The sequence below is a fragment of the Piliocolobus tephrosceles genome, chromosome 2 (genome assembly GCF_002776525.5).
Source record: "Piliocolobus tephrosceles isolate RC106 chromosome 2, ASM277652v3, whole genome shotgun sequence".
Taxonomy (NCBI): domain Eukaryota; kingdom Metazoa; phylum Chordata; class Mammalia; order Primates; family Cercopithecidae; genus Piliocolobus; species Piliocolobus tephrosceles.
The window spans coordinates 132,296,425-132,319,472 of record NC_045435.1 but is presented as its reverse complement, the minus strand read 5'-3'; positions in this window follow the sequence as shown (position 1 = coordinate 132,319,472).

Genomic DNA, 23,048 nt, shown 5'->3' with positions numbered 1-23,048 from the left:
AATACAGTGTAGTTAAATGCTTCTTAAAACATTTTCCAGCTGGGTTTTAAAGTCTGTTGATTATACAAAACTTAAAAAAACATTTTATTTGTTATCATGGACTTTCAATCACACCTATTTAGGCCTACAATATTGGGTTTTATTTTAGTTGGTATTTGTTACTGACCAATCTTTTAAAATTATCTGTTACCATCTCTAAACCTTTTCAGTTTCACTAATATATAGTCAACCTTTCTCATCCTTGCAATTAATTCTTAGTTTGCAAATAGGATTACTTAAAAAATATTCCAGAAGATACTATGTGTAACAATGGAGTCCTTTCTTCTATTAATCCTCCCATTAACTTATATGTGGAAAATGAACTTTTAACAGAGAAAGGTAAAAAAGTGTTATATTAATTTTTAAAATAATTTCAACTGTTATTATAAAGGGTACATGTACAGGTTTGTTACATGGGTAAGTTGCATGACACCGAGGCTTGAAGTCCAAATGATCACACCACCCAGGCAGTAAGTAGAGTACAGAACAGGTGGTTCTTTAACCCACACCCGCCTCCTTCCCTCCCCCATCTAGGAATCCCTACTGTCTATTGTTCTCATCTTTATGTTCAAGTGTATTCAATGCTTAGCTTCCACTTACAAGTGAAAACATATTGTATTCGGTTTTCTCTTCTTGTGTTAGTTTACTTAGGATAATAACCTCCAGCTGCATCCATGTTGCTGCAAAGGACATTATTTCATTCTTTTCATGGCTGTGTAGTATTCCATTGTGTATATGTGCCACATTTTCTTATGTAATTCACTGTTAATGGCCACCTAGATTGATTCCATGTTTTTATGATTGTGAGTAGTGCTGCATGAATATATGAGTGCATGTATCTCTTTGACAGAATGTATTATTTTCCTTTGGGTCTATACCCAGAAATGGGATTGCTAGGTCAATTGGTAGTTCTATTTTAAGTTCTTTGAGAGATTTCCAAACTGCTTTCCACAGTGACTGAACTAGTTTGCATTTCTACCAATAGCATGAAGTATTTCGTTTTCTCTGCAGCCTCACTAGCATCTGTTGTTTTCTGATTTGTTACTAATTGCCATCCTAACTTGTGTGAGATGATATTTCATTGTGATCCGCATTTCTCTGATGATTAGTGATGAGCATTTTTTCAAATGTTTGTTCGCTGCTTTTTTTTCTTCTTTTGAGAAGTGTCTGTTCATTTTCTTTGCCCATTTTTAATTGGGTGTTTTGATTTTTTGCTTATTAATTCATTAATTTCCTTATAGAGTCTGGATATTAGCCCTCTGTCAGATGCATACTTTGCAGATATTTTCTCCCATTCTGTAGGCTCTCTATTTACTCTCTTGGTGACTTCTTCTGCTGTGCAGAAGCTCTTTAGTTTAATTAGGTCTCATTTGTCAATTTTTGTTTTTGTTGCAATTGATTTTAGAGGTTTAGCCCTTAATTCATTGCCAAAACCAAGGCAAGAAGGGCATTTCCTAAGTTTTCTTGTAGGATTTTTATGGTTTGAGTTCTTATATCTAAATCTTTACTCCACCTTGAGTTAATTTTGGTATATGGTTAGAGGTAGGCATCTAGTTTCAATATTTTTCATATGACTAGCCAGTTATCCCAGCACCATTTACTAAGAAAATTTTTATAGTTAAGAAACAAGGCAATTTCCTGTATTATTTAGGGAGAAAAACAACTTTTTATTAAATTACTTGAAGACTCCAAGTTAAAATATTCCTTCACCTAATCCCTTTGAAAATGCACTTTAATTATAGCAATTTAAAAAATTCCTTGGTTTTAGAAAGATTTTTCACACATTAGAACAATCTTTTGCATATATTTGAACAATCAAATTACATATTCTCACTACCTTCTGGTTTCTTCAACCATCCTTAAAGGGTGCAAGTCTCAAGATGCTATTCTTGATTTATTTAGAATATTTATTAAATCTCTTAAAAATCCCCAGAAGCCACTGTAGACAACGGGTTGATCATGTGTTGTGAAAACTGGCTGGTTTCATGCCTTTGAAAATGGTCATATTATTTATTTTTATCTGAACCTTAGTTATATCCAAAACACATATTCAGTTATTTGGTACCTATACTCTAAGGCAGAATGAAAACTTATTACTTTTCTTATAAAAGTTAATTATTAAACTCAAGGACAACAGATGTAAAAAGTAAGGTTTTGGCTATGGTATTTCAGAGCATTTGTTGAAATAAGAAAGAGAAAAACTTTTATATCTAGGAATTTAACAAAATAATCATCTTGTCTCTGATTCAAGATATAGTCATAATGTTGTTCAGGATAGTGTGATAGTCGTAAAAACAACAACAAAAACAAAAATGGAAAGAACTAAAATATTCATAAGAAGAAGCTGGCTAAATATTAGTCTTCATTAAATAACTATTACATTGTCATAAATCTGTTATGGAAGAATGTCTAGGCCTAATAACATAGAATAACATAGAAAACTATTCATACCATATTTTAAAGGAGAAAAAGTAGCTCATAAAATAGCATAGATAGTGTAGAAACTTCCATGGACATCAACATTTCAATGAATAGATAAATAAAATTACATACACAAAAAAATTCAGAAGAATGAATTTACAAATGCAATTATATTTAGGGATTAGAGCTAAGTGACTTTTATATACTAATCTGCATTTTTGGAAATTATCTGTAAAGTACCTATGATGGATTTTAAAATAAAGTTACCATGTAGTTACCCAGTTGGATAAATATGACATCTGGATTTCAATCTTGACAAATTTTTGTTTTTGTCTCTCACTGTTCTTTGAACCCTTCTCAGCTGAATACAAAATTTGCCAGCCTAGAACTTTGTTGCTCACTCTTTGATAATAAGCCTAGAAGTCATTTTAAATCATAAACATATTTTACACTAGAAAATAGACTAGATACTTGAGTTGTCTGGATAGGTTTCTTCTTTTTTAAAGTAAGGATTTAATGCTATAAATTTCCCTCTCGGCACTGATTTAGCAGCATCTAACAGATTTAGAAATTTTCTACATTCATTTTCATTTAGGTCTATCTTTTGTTTTTTTTGAGACGAAGTCTCATCCTGTCGCCCAGGCTGGAGTACAGTGGCACAATCTCGGCTCACTGCAACCTCTGCCTCCCAGGCTCAAGCGATTCTCCTGCCTCAGCCTCCTGAGTAGCTGGGATTACAGGCGCGAGCCACTACACCTGGCTAATTTTTTGTATTTTTAGTAGAGATGGGGTTTCACCATGTTGGCCAGGCTGGTCTCAAACTCCTGACCTCGTGATCCACCTGCTTCAGCCTCCCAAAGTGCTGGGATTACAGACATGAGCCACCATGACCAGCCAGGTCTATGTATTTTTAAATTTACTTTGGGACTTTCTCTTTGATCTATGGATTGTGTAGAAGCACGTTGTTTAATTTCCAAGTGTTTGAAGATTTTTCCATTGTCTTTCTGTTATTCATGTCTAGTTTGATTCTATTATTGTCAGCTAATGTGCTCCTTATGATTTTATTTAAATTGGTTGAGGTTTGGTTTATCACCCAGAATATGGTCTATGTTGATGAATGCTCCACGTGCAAGCTCTGTTTAGTGCTATGTTTTCCTGGTGGAAATTGTGATCCCACAATTGATCTCCTTTCACTCTGTGTAATTTTTTTCACTCTGAGATCTACTTTGTTTGGTGTTAATATAGTCTCTCTATGTTTTATTAATGGTGGCATAATATCTTTTTCATTCTTTTAGTTTCAACCAATTACCTTGTTACGTTTGAAATGAGTTTTTGTAGACATTGTATGGTTGGGTTATATTTATTAAATTCAGTCTTCCAATCTCTGTCTTTCAATTGGTTTCAATTTAGTCAATTTACACTTAAAAGTAATTATTGATATTATAGGGCTTAAATCTGGCATTTTATTATTTGTTTTCTGTTTCCTCTGGTTTGTGTTCCTTTGTTACTCTCCTCTTGTCTTACCATGGATTATTTTAAAAAGTTTTAGAATTCTTTCTTGTTTTATTTATGTTTTTGAGAATATCACTTGTAGAGTTTTCTCAGTGGTTGACGTACATATTACAATATACATGCATAGCTTATCACGATGTACTGGTATCAAAATTTTACCAATTCTAGTGAAGCAATAGAAGTTTACTCTCATTTAAACCCTTTACCCTCTCCACTCATTAAACACAGTCATGTATCATTTAACAGGGAAAAATTATGAGAAATGAATCACTAGGTGATTTCATCTTGTGTGAACATTATAGAGTGTACTTACACAAACCTACATGTTACAGCCTACTACACACCTAGGATATATGATATAGCCCATTGCTCCTGGGCTACAAATTTGTACAGATTTTTGTTTTTGCTTGTGTTTTTGTATTTTTCAGTTATATAATTTCCATTTGAGTCTTTTTTATATATTTAATTTGATTTCTTTGCAAGATTTTTAATTTTTCATTTGTTTTCAGGGAGTTTTGATTTCTCATTTAAACAATTTTATGGTGGTTGCTTTAAAATAGTTTTCATCAGTCTCCAACATCTGATTCCTTTCCATATTGGCCTCAGAGATGGAGAGCAATACTCCTGGCCCATCCTCCAGCCATCCAGTTCTGGTGGGCTTTCTATTCTATCTCAGCAGTGCCACTGGGAGAGAAAAGTACCAGTCTGGGATGCCTTCTATCACTGGGTGCAGGGCCAGGAGTACCTGGAGCTGTGGGTTCTGGGTTGCCTTTTGCTGTTGGGTGGAAAGCTATCCTAGATCATTTTCTGTTGCTAGGTGGAGGGCAAGAAAACACAGGATTTGATTGCCTTCTGTCATTGGATAGAGAGCCAGGAAATGCCTGGCCTAGATTTTATTCTGCGGATGGGTGGAGGGCTGGGAATCACTGAGTCTGGATGGCTCTCTGTATCGGATGGTGGACCTGAAGATAGTGACCCTGAGTTACCTTCTGCCACTGGGTGGAGGGCCAAGGGACCCCAGACCTCATGAGTGCCACCAGTGCAAGTGGAAGGGCCTGTTGCTGCCAGCAAGAATGGGACATGGATTGGACACATGTATTTTAGTACCACTGATTGAACTATTTTTTTTCCAGTCAATTAATCCTAGACTCTTTTCTCAGTGCTGTTCTTTCTAGATTTCCTTCCTATTTATTAAGGCAACATTCTATTTATTAAGGTAATTTCTGTTGAGTCTCATCTACTCCATTTTCTATTTATTCTACTAGTCAGTGTCATTTTGATGCTATTTCATGTAGTCTTCATTGCCCATTAACAATATTGGCATTATAAGAAATGAGGAAATATTAAAGAAAAGCAAACCATGGCTAGATATTAAATTAGCAAATTAATATTAAAGAGAAGACTGTTTACTTTGAATATCTTATAAGAACAATAAATTTAGTGACTAGACTTTTTGTTATGACAGAAAGCAGAAAACTAATTATTCCAATAAGACAGCTCTACCAACTCTAGCTTTTTCATCCCTCAAGCTAATTTAATTATTAAAGCCATTATTGGTTCCAGAAACTTAAAACTTGACCAAAGGCCTAATAATTTATTTAATATATATTAATTCAACAAATATTAATATATTACCTGCCATTTGCTTAGGTGATAATCTGCTTCAAGAAAGATAAGGGACTGGGTGCGGTGGCTCATACCTGTAATGCCAGCATTTTGGGAGGCCGAGGAGGGCGGATCACCTGAGGTCAGGAGTTAGAGACCAGCCTGGCCAACATGTTGAAACTCCACCTATACTAAAAATACAAAAAATTAGCTGGGCATGGAGGTGCATGCCTGTAGGGAGGCTGAGGGTAGGAGAATCACCTGAACCTGGGAGGCGGAGGTTGCAGTGAGCTGAGATCACGCCACTGCACTCCAGCCTGTGTGACACAGTGAAGCTCCATTAAAGAAAAAAAAAAAAAGAAAAAATAAATTTTTCTTTTTATGGAATAAGTCTGACTATTCATTCCGTTTTCCTGTATTACCCTCTCATTTGTTCCCTTGATAGATTAAACCACCTGCTTAGCCTTAGTAAATTCCCTATAAAACTATGGCATCTCAGTTTCTTTCTTAATAAAAAAAATTGATGTTTAGTGCTTCAGCATTGGTGCCAAAGTGGCAGGTGTCTTGGAAGTGCCCAGGGAGACACAGCCAAGCCTGCCTTCTCAAGATCCTTGAATTAGGGAAGCAGGAGGGTGTATTACAGCAATTACCTAGCCACACCAATGTTTGCACACTACTATTAATATATCATTACCACTCCCCTTGATATTTTAACTTTACCTATAGCAACTGTTGTTTAATCTGAATTATTACTTATAACATTGATAATACTTTATTATTAATAAATAGCACTCACACTTATACTTCAGAGAAAGTTCTGAGGTATCTTTAAAATATCACACATTTCTTAACACTGGAGGACCTCTGTTCAATTGAAATACTTTCATATTTAATGTATTTAATAACAGCCCAGATTTTCATATCAAACAATTCTGGATATACGATATTTGCTATATAATAGGTCATTGTGCAGTACTTATTAATTTCTTTTTTTTCTTTTGAGACGGAGTCTGGCTCTGTCGCCCAGGCTGGAGTGCAGTGGCAGGATCTCAGCTCACTGCAAGCTCCGCCTCCTGGGTTTATGCCATTCTCCTGTCTCAGCCTCCCGAGTAGCTGGGACTACAGCTGCCTGCCACCACGCTTGGCTAGTTTTTTGTATTTTCAGTAGAGACGGGGTTTCACCATGTTAGCCAGGATGGTCTCGATCTCCTGACCTCTTGATCTGCCCGTCTCAGCCTCCCAAAGTGCTGGGATTACAGAAATGAGCCACCACGCCCAGTCTAATATGTTTTAAAAACGGTAATTGACTAGGACAAAATCACTGATCAGTCAAGATACAGAGTTTGTAGCTTCCATGAATTTCTTGGACTACCTGGGACTGGGTGTTCCTGGAACATTAACATATCATTTTTGTTGTTGTTGTTGTTGTTCTTTTTGAGGCTCATAAGCCACGGGTGACATCTTTTGTGGCAGGTCTTGGAGCACTGTGCAGTCAGACCAACACCAACAGCAACAACATACTGAGCTGCAGACTATGGCAGCCTCAGCACCATAGTCCCTGGGTCCTCTCTCTTCTAGCTGATTCTTCATACTCAAACTTTTGAAGGCAAACTTTCGAAGGAAAACCAATTAATTGCATCTGTGTCTCTTGTTTTTTTCTTTCTCATGGCCACCAAACTCAATCAGTCCAGATATATATAAGTAGATTCCAACCACAATAGGGAACCCAAGGCTAACTGTCTAACTGGGTCCACCCACAAGAAGCTAAGAAATCAAAGCTATTATTGAGCTTGGGCCTTAGAGCACAAAGAATGCATGGGATAGAAGCTGACAAACTTTGTGGTTGGCCTATGAGCGTTCACCCTCTATAAGCATTCACCTATGTGGATTTCTTTTTTTTCTGTGTTCTCCTAAGATTCTTTAAGTAGGTCCGTCACTTCCATGTTGGTGGGTATTGCCTTGGAGTGGGAGGACTAAATTAGTTGTAAATAAGCCCTTCAAGTGACAGATCAAAATCTAAAAGACTCAGAAACCTACAAAGGGCTAGCCAGATAATTAATGCTGGCTTGGTGGCAATTCTGGTGAACACCAAAGCACAATGTGTCAATCTAAAAAGAGCACCTGCTCCTAAGGTGTTCAGCCATCCTGGTTTGCCTGTAACTAAGGGGATTTTCAGGAAGCAGGACTCACGGTGCTGAAACTGGAAAACTTCCAGAAAAAAATGGGATGAAAGTTGGCCACTCTAGCTCCTACTCAACATAGCCAATTTTTGCTATATTTGAACTTCTTTCCTTCTTTCTATCCTTCTTTTCTTTCATATGCAAAAGCCCCTGTTTCTTAAGTTTGAGAATTAATTCAAATAAAACTAGTTTATGGATTAAAACACAGCCCTTATTTGGCTCATATACTCCACGTTTGTAATACATTTTTAAAGAGAAGATAGTGTGGGCCTAGGGGAAAGACTTAAGTTGATGGTCTTGGTTTCCTTTTAGTCTGGGTTTTAAACCATAGTCAAAAATGAGCCATTATGGCTCATTTATTTATCCTGTTTCACAAATAGTAGTGGTTGCACATAAGCTTTAGTAATTTAGTGAGGAAACCTAAGTTAGTTATAAATGATGTCATTTAAATTATTTTCTTGGTCCTTGTTATCTATATATACTCTCCTTGGGAGTACTCCAGTGGCGTTTGTGAGAAAACAGGATTGCCCTATTTGGCCATGGAAAACCCTTTCCATGCTGAAGTGCTCAAGACAACTAATACCATAACTATCACAATGCTCTCTTGTTTCTCTTGCCTTCTGTTGCTAACCTTGTCATCCTTTCCATTATACATTCTGGAGTTTACTTAATTCATCACAGACAACCCCTTTACATTCTCAACGTCTTCAAAGACCACCTTCTCTGCCTGCTTGCCGTAAATAAGTTAATAAATATAAAAATGCTCCAAGTATTTTTATACTAAGTTAGTCATAAATGATATCATTTTAGTTATCTTCTTGGTCCTTGTTATATGTGTGTATACATGTGTGTGTGTGTGTGTGTGTATATACACACACACACTCTCCTTGGGAGTACTTCAGTGGTGTTTGTGAGAAAGTAGGATTCCCCTATTTGGCCATGGAAAACCCTTTCCATGGTGAAGTGCTCAAGACAACTAATACTGTAATTATCACAATGCTCTCTTGTTTCTCTTGCCTTTCATTGCTAACCTTGTTATTCTTTCCATTATACCTTCTGGAGTTTACTTAATTCATCAAAGACAACCCCTTTACATTCTCAGCTTCTTCACAGACCATCTTCTCTGCCTGCTTGCCATAAATAAGTTAATCAATATAAAAATGCTCCAAGTATTTTTATATTGATGAATTAAGTAAACTGCAGAAGGTATAATGGAAAGAATGACAAGGTGGCACATGTCTGTAGTCCCAGCTATTTGGGAGGCTGAGGCAGGAGACTTGCTTGAACCCAGGAGGCAGATATTGCAGTGACATGAGGTTGCGCCACTGCACTCCAGCCTGGGTGACACAGCAAGACTCCATCTCACAAACAAACAAACAAACAAACAAACAAAACTTGGAGCAGTACCTAGAAAGTAAGTGTCAAAAAACATTGTTATTATTGTCATTATCATTATTAACTGAAACCTGGCTCTGCCTAAAAAGCACAACTTTCTTCGCAATCCTCTCAAGGAAGCTTGGCCAATTCTCCTTAATGTCTGAATTTTCTAAAGTATGGAGAAGAGGATTGTACTATCCCAGCTACCCACTGCTGTTGTCAGGCAATTATTTGCTTATCCTCCAGCAGAAACTTATGTTTGAGACTCCTACCATCAGTTTGAGCCCTGTCTCGCTCTTCTCCTTCAGCTTGGTCACAATCCCACCATCACTGAGGGCTTTAGGTCTGCCTCAATGTTTTCCTCCATGCTGATTCCTCCATGCTGATTTCAGAATTTTAAAGAGGCTTCATGGCCATGTGAACAAGCCATTAATGAATGCCTCCTGCTTTCTTCATCCACTGACTTACTGTGTGCTCTTCCATGTTCATCATTAGGAAACTCTGAAATCCTAAACTTCAATTTTCCTTTTTTGGACCACATCTCCATTTTAAATTTCTCCCTTTTCAAAAAGCATTTAAGCCCTTTCCATTTCAGCACTACCCCCCTCCCAGCCTCATCCTTCAGGAGATCTGAGAGATACATTTCACAGTCATCACTTTCCAAATCCTATCAATTTAATCTTCTTAATAGCTATCAGACCCCTTTGTGATCCATTCCCTAGGCACGGCCTTATTATCTTCTATCTAGAATGCTAACTGTCCTCCCTGCCACCAGTCTTGTCCGCCTTTCTCTCCAGTTCATTCTCCAAGTTGCTGCCAAAATGCACCTTTTCATATGCAAATCTAATTTGGTAACTTCCCAGTAACCAGATTATAATCTTTGAATGAACACTCAGGGATAAAAGTCAAGCTTCTTAGCATAGCAACAAGGACATATCAAATATTCTGCTAAGCCTGACTAGTTACATCTCCAACACTTCCCCCACTTCTCCAGAAACATACAGTACAGTCCACTGACTGAATTTATAGTCCCTCAAACACATCTTCTTTAACCTCATACCTCATCCTTTGCACAATTTCATCTTTCTGGAGTGACTACACTACCACTGCCTCCTTCTGACCCATAGCCTGATTATTAACTGCCATGGTTCAGTATATTTTTCTAAGTCAGTGGTTCTTGTTTTGGCTGTGCAGTGCCTAGAGAGCCTAAAAAACAAAACAATACTGAAGCCAGGGTCCCATGCCCAAAGATTCTGATTTAATTAGTCTGAGATATGGCTGGGCATTGAAAGCCTAAATGTTCTTAAGGGAATTCTACTGTGCAGCCACAGCGGGATTAAGAAACACTACTTTATAGTTTTCTTCCAGAATTCTGAAACTCCTAGTGAGAGTCTGGAGCTCCTGCCCTGAGTAGCATCTGAACATTCTCTTTACATGTTTATATATAATATGTGTAGCATGGTGTGAATTTGTCTTACCTTACTGGGTCCAAAATTTTTTCTCTTCCTTTAATATTATTATTTTTAAAAATCATGCTAAATCTGACTTTGAGTTCTTGAAGAATGAGAAACCTAGTATCAATTATTATCAGAAGACTGTTCTCACTCCACTCACTCTAGGTTTGGATGAGGATCTAAGAGGGCTGATATCCATAGAAGAAATCTGAGGAAGAACCTGTAAACTTCAGTCCATTATATTTGCCTGTGAGATATTCAATGTGCAGCCTGAGCCTGATGGGCCATTAGAGGGTGAGTGGTTTTACTCTGCTCAGATTTGTATGACTTTCAAAGCCAGGACTTTGGATGCTCACTCTCCACGGTCTTACTGAGAACTCTAGTGTCTATTGGTGTTGTCAGTAGTAATCCTCCACTTCCCTCTTTGATTTCCAAACAAAACCCTAGATGGTGATGTTTTTTATTTGCCTACTGATATGGTTTGGATATTTGTCCCACACAAATCCCATGTTGAAATGTAACTCCCAGTGTTGAAGGTAGGCCTGATGAGAGGTGCTTGGCTCATGATAGCAAATCCCTCAGGGCTTGGTGCTATCTTTGTGATAGTGAATTCTCACGAGATCTGGTTGTTTGAAAGTGTGCGGCACTTTCCCCTCCCCTTGTTTCTGCTCTTGCCATGTAACATACTTGGTCCTACTTCATCTTCATGAGTAAAAGCTCTCTGAAGTCTCCCCCAGAAGCCAAGCAGATACTGGTGCCATCCTTGCACAGCCTGCAGAACTGTGAGCCAATTAAACCTCTTTTCTTTGTAAATCACCCATAATCAGATATTTCTTTATAGTAATGCAAGAATGGCCTAACAGAAAATAAATGCTGGTGCCGTGTTTGTACAGCCTGTGGAAACATGAGTCAATTAAACTTCTTTTCTTTACAACTTACCCAGTCTCAAGTATTTCTTTTTAGTATATAAGAATGGCTGAACAGAGAAAATTGGTACCAGTAGTGGGGCATTGCTATAAAGATACCTAAAAATGTAGAAACAATTTTGGAATGGGGTAATGTGCAGAAGTCAGAAGAGTTTGAAGGGTTCAGGAGAAGACAGGAATACGAAGGAAAGTTTGGAACTTCGGAGAGACTGGTTAAATGGTTGTGACCAAAATGGTGAAGGTTCTATGAACAGTGAATTTGAGGCTGACAAGGTCTCTAATGCAAATGAGAAATTTATGGGAAACTAGAGCAAAGGTCACTCTTGTTATGCCTTAGCAAAGAGCTTGATTGCATTCTGTTCATGACCTAGGGATCTGTGGAAGTTTAAACTTAAAAGTGATGACTTAGGGTATCTGGTGGAAGAAATTCCCAAGCAACAAAGTGTTCAAGATGTGACCTGGTTGCTTCTAACAACCTACACTCAGATATGGGGGTAAATAAATGACTTAAAGTTGGGAGTTATATTTAAAGGGGGAACACAGTATGCAAGTTCAGAAAAATTGCAGCCTAGACTTTTGGCAAAGAAAGAAAAAGCATTATTGAGATAAAAAATTCAAGGGGGCTGTGGAGCAATTACTTGCCAGAGATATTAGCATGACTGAAAAGGAGCCAAGTGCTAAAACCAAGACAATGGGTGAAGGGCCTCCAAGGCATTTCAGAGATCTCCAAGACAGACCCTCCCATTACAGGTCCAGAGGCCTAGGGGGAAAGAATGGTTTAGTAGGCCAGGTCCAGGGCGCCACTTCCCTGTGCAACCTTTGGACTCTGTTCCCTGCATCTAGGCCACTCTAGCTCCAGCCTCAGCTCAGTGGATGCCAGATACAGTTCAGGCCTCTGCTTCAGAGGGTGCAAGCTATAAGCCTTGGTGATGCCCATATAGTGTTAAGTAGTTGCACAGAGTAAAAACGTGAAGAAGGCTTGGCAAGCAATCTCTGCCTATATTTCACAGAATGTATGAGAAAGCCTGGGTGCTCAGGCAGAAGCCTGCTGCAGGGGCAGAGCCCTCACACAGAACCTCTGCTAGGGCAGTACAGATGGGAAATGCAGGGTTGGAGGTCCCACAGAGTCCCCACTGGGGCATTGCCTAGTGGAGTTGTGAGAAAGGGGCCACTGTCCTCTAGACCCCAGAATGGTAGATCCACTGGAAGCTTGCACCCTGTTCCTAGAAAAGCCACTGGCACTCAACTCCAACCTGTGAGAGCAGCTTTGGGGGCTAAAACCTGTAAAGCCACAGGGGTGGGGCTTCCCAAGGCCTTGGGAGACCACTTCGTGCACCAGTGTGCCCAGGATATGGGACATGGAATCAAGGATCATTTTGGAACTTTAAGATTTAATGGCTGCCCTTCTGGGTTTTAGACTTGCATGGAGCCTATAGCTCCTTTCATTTGGCCAATTTTTCCTTTCTGGAATGGGAATATACCTAATAACTGTCATACCATTGTATTTTGGGAGTAAATAACTTGTTTTGATTTTACAGGCTCATGGGTGGAAGGAACTCATCTCCATATGAGACTTTGGACTTGGACTTGGGACTTGGGAATTTCGAGTTAGTGCCAGAATAAATTAAGTCTTTGGGGGACTGTCTGGAAGAGATTATTATATTTTGCAATGGAAGAAAGAAATGAGATTTGGAGGCCCAGGAGTGGAATTATATGGTTGGGATATTTCTCCTCCCCAAATCTCATGTTGAAATATAATCCCCAATGTTGGGGATGGGGCCTGGTGAAAGATGTTTGGGTCATGGGGGCAGATCCCTTATGCCTTGGTGCTATCCTCATGATAGTGAATTCTCATGAGATCTCATTGTTTGAAAGTGTATGGCACTTTCTCCCTCCCTTTTCTCTTGCTCCAGCTCTCACCATGTGACGTGCCTGCTCCTACTTCACCTTCTGCCATGAGTAAAATCTCCCTGAGGCCTCCCCAGAAACTGAGCAGATGGTAGTGCCATGCTTGTACAGCCTGCAGAAACACAAGCCAATTAAACCTCTCTTCTTGGTAAATTACTTAGTCTCAGGTATTTCTTTATAGAAATTAAATAACAACCTAACACAACTACAAATTTACAGTTTGGAGCCCTGGTACATAAAAGCTGGTAAATGTAAATAGAACATAACTGCTTTACTTTGTTCTATACTTGAAGTAGGGAGGAAAAGTTAGTTTTCAATCTTTTAGGAATGAGAAACTAGACAGAAATTAATACTACAATAAATTATCCTACCCCATTTGTATTATACTATTTAATAATTTGGTTAGCTTGCTTGTCTTCTTTCCCACCAGAATGAGGAACATGATGGCAGAAAATCCATGTTGTTATGCTGTATGCCCCTACTATACCAACCCCAGCAAATGGCATATGATAGGACTCAGTAAGTTGGTTACTGACTCTTATTTTCCAAATATCATTTTCCTTGAGTCAACTAACTTTTATTTTCTTTACACTACTAAATACATTTTATTCTCTCTCTCTCTCTGTTTTTTGAGATGGAGTAGTCCCGCTCTGTCACCCAGGCTGGAGTGCAGTAGCATGATCTCAGCTCACTGCAACCTCTGCCTCCCAAGTTCAAGCAATTCTCCTGCCTCAGCTCCCTAGGAGCTGGGATTATAGGCACTTGCCACCATGCCCAGCTAATTTTTGTATTTTCAGTAGAGATGGGGTTTCACTGTATTGGCCACATTGGTCTCGATCTTCTGACCTTGTGATCCACCCGCCTTGGCCTCCCAAAGTGCTGGAATTACAAGAGTGAGCCACCGTGCCTGGCCATAAATTTTATTCTTAATCAATTACCTTATCATCTTTGCTATTCAAAAATAATTGCAAAAACTATAAATCCTATTTCAAAATACTAAATTGAATAGCTATGTAATAGTAATGCTTATGAAAAAGCTGGACAGCCAAGTGCTCATCAAATAACTGAGCCAGAAATCATTGACAAGCAAAGAAGATTGAAAATTAAACCCAACTCCTTCATTTTTTCCCTACCATGAATAGTTGGTTGATTAACGGTTTATTTTCCTAATGAGAAGTCTCTACATTATTTTCTTCATAGTGATTTCACTATTGAATAAAATTTGTATATATATTTAAAATTTTGCTTTTATATATATACATCTTTCTTCATAAACCAGAATGAAAACTCCATGAATAAAATGACTTCATCTATTTTACTGCTACTCAGTAGCTCAGAAAGTGCATAGTAAACAATAGATGTTTAACATTTGTTGAAAAAAAGAGTCATTCTTTATGTAATAAGATATATTAATAACTAATATGGAATATATGGGAAATGACCACTTCAATGGAAATTAGGATTCTAAATACTCAACTTTTAAAAAATTACTTATGTAGGATAAATAAAATAAATCAAATGATGTTCATTTATAATTTTAGAAAACTCAATGTTAAAAACACTGATATGTGGTATTATGACTGCAGAATTTTGGCAAGAAACTTAAAACTTTAAATTATTAATATAGATGGAGCTTATTTAGTCACATGCAGAGGTACTCATAAATACACATACACACAGGCTGATTATGTAACCACGCTAAAATCGAGTATAACTAAAACACTAGCTTTGTGTAAAGCATCCTTGACTGACTAAAATAACATCTTTAACAATAGGAATCTGAAGCTATATAAGTTCAAGTTATGAAAGAACAGAAACAAACTAATCTTTAATTCTGCATCAGTGGTACCTAAAGAGACACAGTTTGAATAATTAGTAAGAATATCTACTGCTGAGTTAGTTTCTAGAGTTCTTTTGCTTATGACTCTATATTAAAAGCAATTTGAAAATTAAACATTGATAAATAAAATCAGCAGAACCTCTAGCCAAAAAGGAAGACAAATAAATAAAATCAGAAATGAAAGAGGAGACTGTAGTATAACTTATACAAAGGATCTTATACAAAGGATCATAAGAGAATGCTATTACATGCCAAAAAATTAGATCATCTAGAATAGATGGATACATTTCTAAACACATAAAACCTTCCAAGACTGAATAACAAAGAAACAGAAAATCTGAGCAGACTAATAACAAATAAAAGGGATTAAATCAAGACCAGTGTGGTGGTTCATGCCTGTAATCCCAGCACTTTGGGAGGCCAAGGCAGCTGGATTGCTTGAGCCCAGGAGTTGCAGACCAGCCTAGGCAACATGGCAAAACATCGTCTCTACTAAAAATACCAACATTAGCTGGATGTGGTGGCATGCGCTTGTAGTCCCAGCTACTTGGGAGGCTGAAGTGGGAGGATCACTTGAGCCTTGGAGGTGGAGATTACTGTGAGCAGAGATTGTGCCACCGCACTCTGGCCTCAGCAACAGAGCAAGACTCTGTTCCCGCCCCCAGCCCCTACCCCGCCCCCAACACAAAAGGAGATTGAATCAATAATATAAAGTCTCCCAAAGCCCGAGACCGGATAGCTTCACTATTAAATTCTACCAGACACATGAAGAACTACTTCTCAAGCTCTTCCAAAAAGTTGAAGAAGAGGGGGTACTTTCAAATTCATTTTATGAGGCCAGCAACAAAAGCCAGATGAGGATACTACCAGAAAATATCTTTGATGAACACAGATGCAAAAATCCTCAACAGAATACTAGAGAATCAAATTCAATAGCACCCTAAAAGGATCATTCACCATGAGCAAGTGGGATTTACCCCAAGGATACTACAATAGTTCAATATATGCAAATCTCTGAATGCAATATACTACATTAACAGAATGAAGGACAAAAACCGTATGATCATCTCAGAAAAGAAAATTAAATGTTAATTTAGATGGGTCATTTGACATACCAGGTTAGCAACTGTTTAGTAAGTAGGTAAAATTGGTTGTTTGAATTCATCTGATTGTTTTTTAAACAACTGATTATCTTTCTGAATTAATTTTTCAAAACAGTTTGGGCATTTTTGTGGAAAGATATCATGTACATGTAGTAACTAAAAGCTACTTATTCTATTTACCTCACAAAGAAAAAGAACATCTATTTGGGAAATGTGGCTCTTAGGAGTGTTTGAATTCTTGTCCTGGATAAGAAAGATCTTAGGTGGTAGACTTGGCTTTGGGCACTGGAACAAAGCATAAAATAGTAGACAAGGTAGACCCCCAACAGAATGTGGACCAACCTGCCTCCCTGAGGCATAGGTCACCAGGCCTAAAAGCAGAGAAGCAGAACCCAGGTACAAATGTGTAAGAAGAGTGACCAGAGCAAGAGGTCTCAAAGTGGAGGAGGGGAGAGGGCTCTGGGGTGCAGCTACAGGCTCTTCATAAACAGTTTCAGTCTTGACTGTCAAATGTGTTGCAAGTTGGCAAAAGCTTTAATCTAGTTTATTTATTCCTGAGGAAGAAATCCAAACAATTGAAACAGTAGTAACAATGAAAAACATGACTAAATAATACTTTCTGGAATGGAGCAACAGGACTGTTCATATCTCAAATAATTAATCAAACATTAGAAAAATTTTGGAAAAAACAAGAAGAAACAGTCTTGAAAGCACCCAGTCAGAAAAAAGCAAGTTGCCTCTGAAAGAAAAGACACTAGCTTGGCCCCAGTCTTATCTATTAAAAAATTAATGCCAGCAGGAAATGGAGAGACATCTACATCATCATGAAGGAAGGTGGTTGTCTCTAGCCAAGTTATTGTTTATGCAGGGTGCCCGAAGATACATTCTAATATGCAAAGCTTCCAAAAACAATTCACTCATTTGCAGTACTTAAAAAGAAAAAAGCAAAACTACTTGAAGATATGTATAGCCAATTGCAAGATGACTAAAATTTGAGAATTTAAGAGTGAGAAAGTTAGAGTATAAAAGATTCGTGGTAAGCGTCAGTATCAGTTAAATATAGAAGCAGGTCAACACGTGTAGTATGCTACACAGAAAAAGAGAATATATACAGGTTATATTCCATTTCTATAGTTCAATGAAACAAAACAGTTAAACATTGATAAAGAGATCCCCTGAAAAGTGTCAAATGCTTTATAAGAATTTATATGTTGTCATCTAATAATACTTTTTCTAGGCTAGCCTAAAAATAATTTGAGACATAGATAATATATACAAAGATGTTAATTGCATCTTTATTTATTATAGTGAAAATCTGAACCTAGATATCTAACTATTGTAAAACGAGTACCCAGTTGGCTTGAGGAATAAGAACCTTAGTAGGAGATGGGTGGGAGGAAGAAGACAGATGTAGGGTATTTATTCCCCTAATTTCATTATTGAGGGGTCTCTTTGGACCAACTACTCCCTCCAGTAAAGGTCACAACTGTCAAAGTGGCTCTTTCCACAGGACTCTCCTTCTGGGTTTCATTAATTGTTTCCTCTCATCACCCTTTATAGGTGACAGCATGTTATTACCTTTGGAATATTGCACTATCCTCCATGGTTTTCCTGTACCCCATTCATACCTTTGAAGTAATCTTTTTTTAAAAAACATTCTCCTCAAATTTGCTCAATTTGAGTGTACCAATGCCCTGGTGACTGATAGGCTTCTGCTGCTTTGACTTTAGATGCTAGAGATGGCTTACTCATAGGTGACTTGTTTATAGAAACAAAGCCATAGATTTGATTTTTAAAAATGCACTACTTTGATGGTTAGCTGACAGATTAACAAAATTCCTCAACATTATAAACAAGAAGGAAGCTTCAAAGATTACACTAAGATTTCTCAAACATGGATGATAGTTGGCAATAAATATTTAAACTGTATTAACACAGAATTAAGAAGTAATGATAAACTCTGTAGTATTGTGTGTATCTAGGGTTGGGTTGAAGAGAGTGGGAACTGGCACTGTACCTCACTAGTGGGAGTATGTGTGTGTCCCATAATACATATATTTTAGGGCACAAAAATGCATCTTGCAATGTTTTCAAGTTTTTGACTTTGCTTTTTAGCTGTCTTTATCACTTTATCTCGTTCCAGAATGAATTCCTGGTCTAGATCTGCCTGCGATTATTAATCAGGGATTGTTTCCTGATTTCTTTCTTTCTTTCCTTTTTTTTTTTTTTTTTCTTTTTGGTCATTTGCTTGTTATAGTTTTTGGATGGGAATGATCTACTCCACCTTCTCTCCTCCCACACAGTGCATTGGCCTCTCATTCATAAATGCCAACCTGGAATAAAATTAAAATTTCCCAATCACAGATTCCAGAACTCAAAGTTAATCTAAATAAGTGAATATATAGTGGTTAAATTACTTAAGTAAGAGTGTCCGATGTAAGTGAAGAAAATGACTGACTGGGGAACTTCTGAGACACCAAAGTTTTAATCTGAGGTCTGGCTGTACCTTTGTATAAAGTCTGCTACACTGATGCACTGAACTTCACATCAAGACAATGATAGTAATAATTCTACAGGAAAGGTTGCCTCAGGGAATAGAGGAGGTAATATATAGCATATAGAAAAGAGGAAAGAGAATGCAGAATTTACTCCAGATTTAGATATAAATATATAGTTATAGATAGATGAAAGAAAGAAAGAAAGAAAGAAAGAAAGAAAGAAAGAAAGAAAGAAAGAAGGAAGGAAGGAAGGAAGGAAGGAAGGAAGGAAGGAAGGAAGGAAGGAAGGAAGGAAGGAAAGAAAGAAAGAAAGAAAGAAAGAAAGAAAGAAAGAAAGAAAGAAAGAAAGAAAGGAAGGAAGGAAGGAAGGAAGGAAGGAATCCATCTCCTTATCAAGCGTGGATAGTTCTGGCCAATGATGTTTGAAGATAATGCTGTCTAGGCTCCACAAAAACGACTCATGTTAGCCAAAGTTCACAAGAGACTAATGTGTACAACCTCAGTCTGGAAATATTAAGGGAAAGCTTTCTGGAGGAGTTGACACTAGAAGTGAATGCTAAAGAATAAATAGGAGTTAAATAATCAGAAGAAGGGGAAGGAGTAGAGGAGAAAAATCATTCTTTCATCCATTTAGCAAACATCTATATCCCATATGCCAGGCTATAGGTAATAATCTTGTCCATATGGACAAACAAATAAATAGATTATGTTGTATATCAGGTGACATTAAATACTACCAAAAACCTGAAATAAGCAAGAAAGGGAGATATTAGAAATATAAATAGAAAATACTGGAGTAAAGGATTTTGGCTCATTGACCATTGTATATCACTGATTTTAAAATCTAGAGGTGAATGGTTATCCAGGAATCCAAGCATTTTTGTGTTTGAAGATATAAACAGAGACAAAAACATAATGAGATTAGTCTTACTAGAAGGGAAGAGATCCTGCCAGAAGCATACCAAGTCCTGAGGCCTCCTTTTACTTCTACTTTTTACTTCTCCAAATGTGGAGGCCAAGGAAGGGGTGACCTGCTTAGGACCATCTGGGGCTCTGGGGCTCCTGGGCTCCCTATTAACCTTCTGCCATTAGAGATCCTGAGGCTAAAAACAATGTGGGCAAAGCAAGGAGGTCTGAAACAGCAGTTATGCTCTGAGAACCACATGCATTGGAAACACTTGGAAAAAAAAGTGTAAGGCAGGTCATGATGTTAGATATGCAGGCATCAAATCATGTAACTCACGACAGTCTCCAACTTCCAGGCTCAAGTGATCTTCCTACCTCAGCCTCTTAAGTAGCTGGGACTACAGAAACGACAGCATACACCACCACATCTGGCTAATTAAATTTCTTTCTTTTTCCCTTTTTTTCTTTTGTAGAGAATGTTGTTAGGTGGGGGTTCTTGCTATGCTACCCAGGTTCATCTGGAACTCCTGACCTCAAGCAATCCTTCAGTCTCAGTCTCCCAAAGCACTAGGATTACAGGTAAGAACAGCCACATCTAGTCTGATTCTTAATAATTATTAGCTTCCAATCAAGGTAAAATCTTTCATGAACTGAGAATCTTCAAGGTTTAAACAATTTGTCCTACATCTTAGTCTAAAAATAGCAATAGTAATAATAATACTTATAACAACCAAGCTAATATTTATTGTAATTATCTACAAAAGATTATGTTAAGAGATTTATATAAATTAAGTTATTAATCTTCATTACAAAATTACGGTAGGTACTATTATAATTATGATGTTTACAATGAGAAAACTGAGACACAGCTTGGTTAAAGTACTTGCTCAGGAGTAACTGACACAGCCAGGACTTGAACCCAGGCAGCCTGGACCCAGAATTCATAGTTTGGCCCTATTTATAGCACCATTCTGAATCAACTTAGGATGACCATAAGGTCTTGATGTGCAATATTTCAGTGTAAGTTTAAAGTAAAGTGGTATCGGTGGACCTTAATATAAAGTATGTTTCAGCTGCACTTGGAGTCTTACAGAAAAAATAGATGGAAAGGACCTAATCGATTTGTGTACTTTTAGTAAGAACATAACAGACAGAATAAAACTTAAAATAGAAGAAGAAGAAAGGAAATTAAGTTAATACTCAAATCACAGGCAAGTTTGTTTCACGAATTTTGAAGGATTTTACTGCTATGCAAAGAAAAATAATTATAGATATTGAAAGGAAAAAGATTAGCTAAAAATTGACCCCTCCCCCGAAAAAGCAACCAATTTAAATGTGAGAAGTGTTCTTAAAACAAGCAATTGAATAGTATTGGCACCCAGTTAATGTTCAGTAAGTATTTACTGAAAATTATTTGAATACATCTGATGAAGAGACTATTAGTACAGTTTGCTGTAGATCTACAACTTGTTTACAGATGAAATTATTGTTCAGCAGATGTTCACTCACTGCCCAATGGCCTCACTTCTTTGAGAGGAGTATCTTCCCTGCCTTGCCGATGATGGGTTTGGATATGTCACTTGTTTTGGCCAGTGAGATGTTGGTGACATGATGCCAGCAGAGGCTTAAAATGTGCTCAGGAAATAAGATGCAGTCTTTTGCCTCAGGCCATGAAAATAACATGCTCATGTGACCAGCCCAAGAGGAATGAGAGACCCCTAGGGTAGACCTGTAGTCCCAACCTACAATGTGGCACCAACAGCAGCCGACCTAGATCAGCCAAACTTCAACCAAATTGCAAATGTGTGAACAAGAAATAAATGCCTATTGCTGTGAGGATGGTGTTTGGCAGAATATATTGGAATTCAAATCTAACAGATAACAGGTTGGGTTGTAAACTTGGAGACAAAGCAGTTAATTCTTAAAATATTAGTATTTGCCACATTTGAATGGAAGAAATAGAAGAATCTAATGTTATTCAGAGGGAAAAAATTCAAGAGTAGATAGCCAAGGGCATTCAGATGATAGCTATGAGCTAAAGAAAATAGAGGTAGTAAACAAAGAAATGTTAAGATCTCTAGACCCATCAGCCATTGAGGGGCTGAAAGCTTGTGAAAACCCTCCAAAAGTGGGAAGGGAGTGGGAAGTAACACATATAAGGTCTATATTTCCATCATGTTGCTCAATCTGTATAGGTCTTCATTTTATTCTCTGTAAAAGGAGCGGACTAGGGCAGATAAGCTCTTTCAGAGTGGAAGTTCATTAAGCCTTTTAGGTAATTTTAAGTTTATCCAGAAAAATGAGTTTTAAAAAGAATGCAGAAATAAATGGTGACCCCAAATAAAAAGCAGCAGAGATATCAAGGAAATCAAATTTTCATTATCTTTGGTAACCCTGACTTCTTATTGTCATTCCATATTTAATATGAAAAAAAGGGGCATTAATATTATTCAACAACAAATTGATTCAGTAGAGATCAGATTCTAGCTAGCAATATAAAAACTGATTTGAACAGAAAATGGTTTTTTTAAGCTATGTATATTTTATGAAATTCCACTCATTTCCTTTTTAACTCACTTCCCTGCTAACTGCCAATGTAATATTTTAAGATATCCTTTATATGTTTCTAGTTTCCCATGTCAAAGAAACAGTTTATCTTTCAGCATTTCCGAAGTGAAAATGTGCCCTTTAAAACATTTTTATTCCAAAACAAAAGTGATAAAAGCAGTTTTTATTTAAATAATCACTTGATGACAATTTTTTTTGTTGTTAATTTTGTGCTATTATACAACTGAGGGTTTATGGGTTATAGAAATTCTAATAGATTCTGGTAGATCACCCAGTTGATAATAAGGAAATCATCTACTCTGTTGAAGAATATTATAAATATAAGCTTGAGAATCTATAAAACAAATCACACGTTTCTATGTGATTTTCCAGCAAATTCCAGCAAATATGACAAAAGTGCCTCGCCTCTTAATAGAAATTTACTTTCAGAAGTCCACCTGATTGATTGCAAAGCTTTCACAGTGTATTATTACCTTCTCTGAAGAGTGTGTATGAAACTTGCAAAGCCTCAGCCAGACAGGATCATGTAATACGAGTTAATTTCACAAAAACACCAATGATTTAACCTAAAATTTATTAAATTATATCCAGTTTAAAGCTTACTTAGCAGTGATAAATGATTTCAAGAGTGTAAGCATTGCCCAAACCTCAAGCTAAAATTTTTATTTGGTGTTTAGATGTATTTTTCATATGCTTCCAATTAGCAGAAAA